We start from the raw sequence: 10,917 nt of genomic DNA, 5'->3' as shown, positions 1-10,917 counted from the left end.
GAAAGTCATTCAGGTCATTTCAGGTCATTGGAATTTGAAGTCTTTCTTATATTTGCTACTCAGTTTCTTGAATATGGCTGTACTCCTGTGTTCTTGTTTCCTGCTACAACATCTGTAATAGTCTATTTTGTGCTGCTATCACAGAACACCTCAGACTGAGTACTTTTTAATGAATATAAATTTATTACCTCATGGATCTGGTGGCTGGGAAGTCTAAGATCAAGGCACCAGAATCTGATGAGAGCCTTCTGCTGCATCATAACATAGCAGAAGGCATGACAGGGTGAGGAAAGAGTTTTTTTGGAAGAACTCAATTCTTTGTAAGGATCCCCCTCTTCCCATGACAAACCTTACGGACCCAGCTCCCATGATAACAACATTAATCCATCCATGAGGGCAGAGCTCTCATAATTTAATCACCTCTTTTTATTTTTTGAGAATTATTCATTTAACTCTATTTAGTCATTCATTTATTTTTAATTTGACCAGAGAGAGAGGAGGGGGGGGTGGAGAGAGAGTGAAGGTGAGAAGGCAAGCCACCAGATGCAGAACTTGAACTGTGGACGGTTATATGGGAGTGTCTAGCGCCTTAACCACCACACCACCCGCTGGTCCCATAATTTAATCACCCCTTAAAGCCCCACCTCTTAATACTCATGCATTGGGGATTAGGCTTCCAGCACATGAACTTTGGGAGATACATTCAAACCATGGCTGCATCCTTCCTCCTACACCCCTTCATCTTTCTTTTCTTCCCTATCATTACTTGTCCCAACCCATTCTCCAAGGTTCATCTCTAGGAACATTTTGCACAAAATTCCCTTCTAAACTCCCGTCATTCTTTGCTTGTTTTCTTGGTATTTTTTCCCCCTTACTTTCTCACTTGCCCTCTGTGTGTGTGTGTGTGTGTGTGTGTGTGTGGCCAAAATAAAATTAATGAATGAATAAACAAAATTAAAAACAATTTAAAAAAAGAAAGTAGATCAGGTTAATAAATGAAAATTCTTTTCACTTAAAAAACAGCCTGTGGACCTTACTTGCTTTTCCAGAGGTTTTATATTTATGTGCTGAAAACCTTCGCAGGTATACCACCAACTTTTCAATGATCTTTAAAATTGATTTTACTGTATAACTAAGGATGTGCATTGTTACAGTAGTGTCTGCAGGTGAAGCAGGGTTGAGTGATTAGTATCAGATAGCATAGCGCAGGGTATAATGTGCTGCACATAAGAAATTTCACTTGTCAAAATTGCATCACAGAAAGATCTTAACAACTAAAAGAAAAAATAATTACTTAAGATAAGAAGTAAATGCAACTATTTTTTGGCATCTGAGAAAAGTGCCAAAATTCATTTGTGGGGTAGATGGATATTTTATTTTATGCAGTTGGCATAATGGCTAAGTCACCAGACTTCCATGTAGTCAACTGCAGTTTGAGTCCCGGACCTGGTGGCTCAAACTCATGCCGGGTGCGTGTGTATGCGTGCCCAAGATCCCGAGAGGAGAATAGAGGAGAAGGGATTGTGGTGTGGCCATCCCCCCTGGGGGGGGAGTGATTTCTCGCTTTCTGGCTCTCTCTGTCTTTCTGGCAAGTGCACGTGCCCTACAGTAAAATCCACTCAAAAAATAAATTAATTAATTAAAAAGTACTTTAATAGGTGAGGTGAGCACAGCATATGGAAGCCATCTTGAGTTATCTGCCATCTTGAGCTATCCACCATCTTGGAAACCATTAGGCTTCACTTCCTCACTGAGCAAACCATCTCTCAGAAATCATGTGACCAATCGTTCTCCCTGGAAGTGGTTGGGTTTCTAGGCAATGGGAGAGATCCACCCACATCAATGATTGGTTCATGCTGTTCTATCTCATTTGCATTTTGGGCAGCCAATTGGTGCCCACCAGCTGTATATGACTCGCCATTGTTCCTGAATAAACGGAAGTAGACGGAAGAAGACGACTTGATCAGCATCTCGTATTGTGTGTGCGTGTGTTTGTCCTATCTCTCACTCCCTCCCTCAGGGAACCTGTTCGACTGTCCCGCCGGTCGGGGCAAATAGGTAAGGCAACAAAGTTACAAAGAAAACTGGATTGGTCTGTCAAATAAAGTTGGCAATCTTGAGAAGGTGAGTTGTGGGGCTGGAGTAGTGGATGTGGAAAGTAACTCGAAAAAGAAGAGATAAGGGGCCACAGAGGTTTGAGAGGTTTGAGAGAGGTAGATAGATCTTGAACAAGGGAAACTGAAAAGGCTGGAACCTAGAGCCTTCATAGGAAACCCTATGAAAGAGTTAAACTTGTTTTCCTTTTGAGCTATGAGAACAATCATAATTAGTACCCACTTTGAAGATTTTCCCATTATATTATTATATAATAATAGTAATATAGCCATTATACAAAGCCCTCAAAAAGGTTTGCTACTCACAACAAATTTCTTCTAGTTGGTCTTAGAGAATTAAAAAAGTAGAGTTTAAGCCATATGTGGAATAAACTGGGACATGGACAGTGATCATGAAGTTATTATTACTACTATTATTTTGGTGATGTAGTCGTTGGCTCTAAGTACCAATCCTATTCTCCCATGTTCTCCTTTGAATCCCATGAAGTTGAAAGGTTGCAAATGATTTTTCCTAGATTCCCTTGCCTGAGAGTTTACAGGCAAACATAGGCCATGTCCTGAGGGAGGCTTCCAGGGGGAAATTAAAAGAAGGGTGGAAAGAGAAAGAAGACATTTTTATCCTGCTTGTGCAGGGCTTCTGGACAGTAGAGACAGCGTGAAGAAAAATGTAGGCTCCTGTGTTCCTGCTTAGACAGTAGTTTCAGCAATAAAGTTAACAGCATAGCACTTACAAGTTCTGTCTTCAGCAGCAGCAGAGATGGTGGGCATCTTCTGGCATCTGTGCTCCTGTGGTGTCAGTGGGAATGGAGACATATGGCTTCTTGTGGAGTGGCAGCAGCACACAATGGCAGAGGATGGATGCAGTGACATCCCTGCAGTCTCAGCATCGTAGGGCCAAGGACTCCAGGTATCTTTATTTCCCCTCTTGTTCTTCTACCCCTGGGTGGCCATCTCTTTCCCCTTTTGTTCTTTTGGCCCTACCAAAACTTATGTGGCCCATTCTCTGTTTCAAGTTTCCTCTGAGAAACTGTAATAGCTAATTTTAACATTTCATCTTGACTGGGTCATAAGGTCCTCAGATATTTAATCAAACTTTCTGCGAGTGTCTGTGAGGGTGATTTTGGATGAGATTAACATTGGAATTCATACTTTGAGTGCTTTGCTGAATTGTGTTCTAACGTTTTCTGGAAGGTAGAAATTGTAAGCCATGAGGTTGAATATTTAGCTGAAGAGTTTTCTAACCAAAATGTTGAACGTATGACCTGCATCCATCTGACTGCTTAAAACAAAAAGTGAGCAGTGCAAAAAAAGTGATTATCAAGCTAAGGAAAACCAGAAATTATAGATTTGGGAAATTCTCAGCCATTCATATAGCAAAAAAATGAGAAAGTATATTCAGAAAATACCAAGGATGTGCTGGACTATCACTTGATAAAGAGATTATGGGATTTTATGAGCAGAAACACTGCCAGTTTGAACTGAGGGGGGAAAAGATGGCACGGAATCAGGGAGGACTGGCAGACTTCTTAGATTCTATAAGACAGGATGATGAAGCTGTTCAACTGTGAACATGCTTCATATTTGAAAAAGGGAAAGTCTCACCCTAAAGGTCACACTGAAATCATTGAGGCTGCTACCCCTGCCATAGGCACATGGGGTGTAACTGGATTCTTCTGTTTGCTGTTTGGTTGCAGCAAGCAAGTCACTTTGTGTCTCAGGGGTGGGGCCACCTTCTCAGAGAATCAAGGGGATAAGGATGCTCCACAGAGTCATGGGAGTGATATTGGTGTCCCAATGGGCCTGCAGGGCAGAGAATCAAACCAAGGAATATTATTCTCAACCTTAAGATCTCATGGAATTTGCCTTGCTAGGTTTTGGACTTGTTTAAAACCTGTTACAACCCTCCCTCCCACCCCCTGCCCTTTTTAAAATCCTATTTCTCCCTTTGGGGAGGGTAAGATCTATTCTTTGCCTGTCCCACCACTGTACTTTGAAAGCACATAACTTGTATGGTTTCATAGGTTCACAGCTGGAGAGGAATTTCGCTTCAGGATAAATTGTACCTTGAGTCTTACCTATGATTTAAATGAAACTTTTGACTTTAGAGTTGATGTTGAAACAAGGTAAGACTTTTGGGCTATTAGCATAGAATGAATGCATTTTGCATTTGAGGAGGACATGAATTTTTGGGGAGCCAAAGGAGAAATGTTATGGACTAAATTGTGTTTCCCTCAAATTAATATGTTGAAACTATTCACAATTTGATTGCATGAGGAGGTGCTTAAGGTTAAATTAAGTCATAAGAGTGAGGCTTAATTCTTGTAGAACTTGTGCTCTTACAGAAGAAGAGATACTGTTAATGGATGGGAGAGTGTCGAGCTGCGTTGTGAAATTCTTGGTTCTTTGGGTCCAGATCACTAAAATTAGAGATCCCTCCCTAGGCGCAAATTGAAACTGCAATCACGAATGAAGTAGGTAGAAAAAAAGATTTAATAGAAAGAAAGGAAAAGAAAGAAAGAAAGTACACCCAAAAAAGGTTGTTGGGCGAGCAGATTGCCAAGTGGCAACCGCACTTTGTACTAGTTAACCGTTATTTTTATTACTAGAGGTCATGAATATTCATTAGTGGGAGGCCCCTTACACTGCCTATGTTCTTCCTTTAAATTAGAATCCATACGCTCTTTTCCTGCACCTGCGCATCTTCCTCACAGGTAAAGAATGATGAACTTGATCACCTAATTGCGCATGGTGCCCAATGAGAGCCAGGTTGCCCCAATTAGACTGCCCAATTAGTCTATTGCCCTAATAGGAATTGGGGCATTGACCAAAAACGCTTGCATAGGTCTTTTTGATAAGAGAAAAATCTAGGAATCATCCCTGTGTGCTTCCCTCAGGCCCCAAGGAAGGAAGATGGCAAATTGCCTCGCCCTCCTGGCACCTGGAGCTAGATGAGCCTTTCACTTTTCTCTTAGGGCTGCCCGCTCATGGCTAACTGCCTACCACAGTACCAGAGTCCTTTCTTTGCCATAAGAGGATACAGAGAGAAGGCTTGTAATCTGTAAGTTTGAAAGAGTCTTCACTAGAAACTGAATCTACTAGCACTTTGGTCTTGAAGTCCTTCCGTCCAGAACTGTGAGAAAACAAATTTCTGTTACTAAAGTCACCCAGCTTGTGATATTTTATTATATGAGTTCAAACTGATTGATTTTTGGATAGACTGGTTTCTGTTTTTTTTAATTGGCTAACAGATAACATAGGAAACAAATTATTGCTTAAGGTCAAACAGCAGTGAGAAAGGAGCTGTAATTTTTTGTAAAACTAAGAAAATGTGCACCTCCTAGAAATGAAAGAAACAGACAAAAATCCACAAAAAACAATGGAGGATAAGGGATTCCGGAATGTGTAAATAAGAAATGCTCTTTTTTTTTTTGGAGAGGTTTTTGCTATAGGGCGAGTGCACTCGCCGGAAAGAGAGAGATACAGAGAGACAGAAAGTGAGAAATCACCCCCCAAGGGGATGGCTATGCCACAATCCCTTTTCCTCCATTCTCCTCTTGGGATTTTGGGCACGCACGCCCACATGCCTGGCGTGAGTTTAAGACACCGGATCCAGGACTCCAACCGCAGTCAACTACGTGGGAGTTCAGCGACATAGCCATTACACTAACTGCTGGTCCCAAGAAGTGCTCTTTTATTTAAATTTTATATTAAAAAAAATGCATCAGAATTTTAGGAAATTTTGGGACCATCTGGAATATATATATATATATATGCTATAAAATAGCCTTTCACTCTCCTCCATTCTCCTCTTGGGATTTTGGGCACGCACGCCCACATGCCTGGCGTGAGTTTAAGACACCGGATCCAGGACTCCAACCGCAGTCAACTACGTGGGAGTTCAGCGACATAGCCATTACACTAACTGCTGGTCCCAAGAAGTGCTCTTTTATTTAAATTTTATATTAAAAAAAATGCATCAGAATTTTAGGAAATTTTGGGACCATCTGAAATATATATATATATATATTAGCTATAAAATAGCCTTTCACTCTGAGTTCATAAAAGAGTATGGTTAATGGGATTATTAATATTAATGTTTCTCTTCAACAAGGCCCCAGTGTAAAAGTGCAACCACCTGAACACTGTGACAACTGGATGGTTTTACAGACATCGTGAGCCATTATATTCTGGAATTGCAATGTAATTATGGCTGACTTGTGTGGTCCATTTAATCTTTTAAAATTTCTTGTTCAAAACAGTTGGTTTTCAAAGCACATGCTGAACACAAAAAGGATGACAGCCATAGCTTTACATAGTGGGCCTTCAATAAATATTTGTTCAATGACCTCTCAACTTTACATTAGCTTTGAGAAAGAGATAGCAAGCATAATTTACTGTATTTTTCTGTTATCTAAAGAGTATTTCAATTCTGTCTTTATATAGCTGACATTTATGGTGAACAATAATAGAAAGTTATGTCACTATGATAAATAAAAAGAAACACAAAAAGTTATTAATTATGGCATATCTGTGGCACCAGCATAAATAGTTATAAATGTTCATTTTAAAATTGAAATTAATGGTTAAAAGGAACATTTTAATGCAACTGAAAATAGTGTAGGTTTTTATTTTTATTGAATGATCTAAATTGAGAACATTATGAAGCTAAAAGATGATTTAATGAAAATTGAAAGTTTAAAGCAGAAACAAATCACCAGCTGACAATTGTAGTTTTTGGAAACTATAAATGAGTAATATAGTACCATAGAAGACTTCTGAAAAACTGAAGGAAAAGAAATGTAAAAATGCTTTATATGAGCTATTAAAATTGCTGCCTTAAAAATTCTTCATATTTAGAAAATGTGATTTTATGTCTGGGTCCTTTAGTAGCAATGATAAATAACTCATTCCAGTTTTTCTATTGTTGTTTTTTTGGTATATCATTTTTTTCTTATATATTTTTATTGTAATATAATTCAGCATACCATAAAAAAGTCCCTTCTAAAATTTATAATTCACTGGCTTTGAGTATATTCACAAGATTATATACCTATCACTATTATCTAATACCAGAACATTTTTAGCAGCTCCCAAAGAAACCCATATTCATTAAAAATAACTTTCTTCTTCCCCTGACCCTGATCTGCCTTCTGTCTCTATGGATCTGTCTGTCCTGGACATTTCATATAAATGGAGTTATGTGACTTTCTGTTTTAGCTTCTTTCACTTAGTATGTTGAAACATGCAGCAGGATTTCATTTCTCTTTTATGGTCATGTTGCCTTTTTATTATTGATATTACTCTATTGTCTCAGCAATTAATTTAATAATAAAAAAATTCTGGATGTTTTCCCAGTTGAATCACTTCCTACATTAGGCCTGCAACTTGACTTAGCTATGGAAACTAGATACCACTTAATGTTACGCAAAGTGTGCTAAGAAACTCCGCCTTAAAATTATTTTCTCCATCTCATTGTATCACATGCCGTTTTCATGCTATACTTATTTAAATTCCATCACTAAACAGTCATGTTTCTGTCTTTTCATCTCACTATCTTAATGGGGATTCATTTGAAAATACAAATAACTTGTAGAAGTACATTGAACTGCAGTTATTTTCAGTTGACTAGGTTAGTTCACTATTAGTGACTTGAAACTAAGTTGGTTTTATCACTAATAGTAAACTAAACAGTGCTGAATTTCCCAATTTAGAACTGGGATGTTTAGTAGTAGAAGAAATAAGCATAATTTTGAAGTAAGGTGTTTTTGTGAAGCAAAGATGGCCTTGAGTCTCTGAGAACCTGATAAAAGAAAAGCATTTATTTGAATTCACTTGACAATTATTTACTGAACTTCTAGTTCAACAGTGTCAAGCTCTGTTCTTTTTATTTTTTTAACTTTCTTTTTTAGAGAGGTTTTTGCTATAGGGTGCATGCCCTCACCAGAAAGATAGAGACCGAGAGACAGAAAGCAAAAAATCATCCTCCCCCGGGGGGGGGGGAATGACTATTCTGTAATCCCTTCTCCTCCATTCTCCTCTTGTGATCTTTGGCACGCACACACACACACCTGGAGTGAGTTTAAGCCACCCGGTCTGGGACTTGAACTGCTGTCCCCTACATGGGAGTCCAGCAACATAGCCATTATGCCAACAGCTGGTCCAAAAGTTCTGTTTTAATAACTGAAGAAACAAAGTTGTTTCCTACCTTAAGGAACACACAGTCATATACATGACAGACATACAATCGAGGCTAATGCAGGGTATTGAATGCTAGGATAAATGTAGCAACAAAGAGCTATGAAAACACAGGAGACTCTAAATCAGAATAGAGTGGAAAGGTCAAGGAAGGCTTTCTGCAACAAGTGATATGAGAAGAGTTTTTGAAACAACGTATGTCTCAGCTAAATGGAGAAAGAGGGGTAGGATCATTAGCAAAGGAAGCAACACCATAAGGAAGCCTAAAGGAATGAAATCATAGGCTATATTCAGAAATGTCAAGAAGACCATATGGTGGTCAAAGAGAAGGGAAGAGAAGAGAGGCGAGATTAAAAATATGGTGACAACTATTATCAAAAACAGATTGCATACTATGTGCTTGGCTCTATATAAGGACTTAATATGCCCTATCTCATTAAATGCTCACAACAATCTAATTCTATGATAGTAATATCTCTATTTTTTAAACTGGGGAAACTGAGGCATAGAAAAGTTAAGTAACCTGCCTACATTCTCATAGCCAGTAAGTACAGTCTAATTCCAAAGTATAATTTTGGGCCTTGTATGTTAGGCTGAGGAATTTGATCTGACATGAGGATATTTACAGTTTTAGAAGTATCACTCTAAAGAGGTTGTGTAGGAAAATGGGCTTATATGGCCTAGAGGCTAAAAGAACAATAATTCAGGTAAAAAGCAATGAAGGTCCAAAACAAGATCATGGCAGCGCAGTAAGACAGAAGAAAAAGCCTGACATTTATATTTAGGAAGTAAAATCAGACTCTTAAGAGATAGGGATAGAAGAAACAGAGTCTAGAATGACTAGGTCATTGGATAGAGATTATGCCTTCTAGCATGGAAAAACAGAGGAATTGGGGGTTTAATTCATGCTGAGTACAAAGTGTTCAGGCAACTTTCAGATAGAAATGTTGAAGTGCATATTCTGTGGGTCCAGAGCCTAGCAGTAGTGCCTTAGCTGGAGAGAAAGGGTAAGAGGCACTGGACCATACTTCAGTGATAGTAGAGGGAAAGTAGAGACTTAAATGTGATCACCTAATAAGAATAGATGTAGACAGAAGAGCACAGGGCAAAGAACTAGGCCCTGAGCTGAAGAGGTAGCATCACTGAGGGACAATGGGAAGAGTCTGCCTTCAGGAGGCAGAAAAATGATCAGAAAAGGAGGTGATAATTAGGCAAGAATGGTGTCACTGATACTAAAGTGAGAGTTCTAAGAAGGGAGGGGATAGCAGTGTCAAATGCCACACTGTAATCCAATAACACCAGGACGTAAAGTGTCACTGAATTTGACAAGTTGAAGATAAATGATGACTTTATGGAAAAGAGTTTCAGGGACTTGGTTGGATTGTGATAAAGAGTGAATATGACATGAGGAAGCAGAGAAAGCAGAAAGTTGCTGTTTGTGAAATTTGGCTCTGAAGGCAAGGAGAGTCTGGAGATGGTGCAAAAAGATGGGAAAGAGGGCATTTGAATGAGAAGATTTAATCTGACCACATGTCTACACATGGGACATACATTCTAAACCATTTTCCATTTTTAGTTTTGCAGCTGTAGCAAAATAATTAAGACCCATCATTTCTAGTTTGTTGGGCAACAGAATCTGCAATCCTTTGTTGCCTTTGGAGCATTTAAGTCCCAGAAGGGATGGCAATGTGAGTCACCAGGAGGTAAAGATTACCTCCAGCTTCCTTTGGAGCCAAGTTCAGTTTGGGGAAATTAGTAATTCCTGTAGGCTAAGAATCGACTAAGAAACTAAATAGCTAAGGTCTTGTCTGGCTTGTCAGCTGCCTCACAAAGAGGTCTTACATTGGAAAAGAAGACTCATACAGCCTAGGTGGTAGACCTTATGGAATTCATCATATAGGGTTCAGTTTGTGGGATTACCCAAGCCAGGAAACTAACCAAGACCTTTCTACGATGCTAGTGATCATGTAACAGGACACTCCAAAGAGAGGCAATGATAAAACACCAGAGCCAAACTCCATGAAGTAAGTACTCTGGCTAGCAACCAGATCTAGCTGAAGAAACCCTCAGCCATTTTACCAGCAGCCATTCATGTGGCTGAAATCTGTGTCCTCCCTTCTCCCCCACCCCCCACTGTGTGTTTTCATCAGCTCCCATTTGCTCTATAGATGAGAGAAGGACTTTGTTCTAGGATTATAAGGATGGCCAAATACTAGACAGAGGAGGTGACAGCAGTTTCTTTGTCACATATACTCATGCCTCAGGGGAAGAAAGCATAGCTAAAGCAGTAAGGACACACAAAGTTGCCTTCAGAAACCGAGTGAATGGTCGAGCCTGTGGGAGACAGGTTTCGTAGTATCAAGAAAGCGAGATGGCTTCTGGTTCCTGTGAGAGGATGTACTTTGCTTGTTTGAAAACTTTTGTGGGTAGTCAGGGAACTGAACCCTTCACCCAGAGATAAGCGGGAACTGTGCCTTATGCCCTTGATAAGGAGAGTTGTTTGGCTGAAGGGACCTTATCCACAGGAACAGAGTAGGGAGGCAAAATTAGGATTAGACCATTCAAAGTTCCCCTGATTTTACCAGATGTCAAGGTAGCACATAATATT

This window comes from Tupaia chinensis, unplaced genomic scaffold, assembly GCF_000334495.1.
Source record: "Tupaia chinensis unplaced genomic scaffold, TupChi_1.0 Scaffold000597_1, whole genome shotgun sequence".
Lineage (NCBI taxonomy): Eukaryota > Metazoa > Chordata > Mammalia > Scandentia > Tupaiidae > Tupaia > Tupaia belangeri.
The sequence above is the reverse complement of the archived record's forward strand: the minus strand, read 5'-3'. Positions refer to the sequence as shown.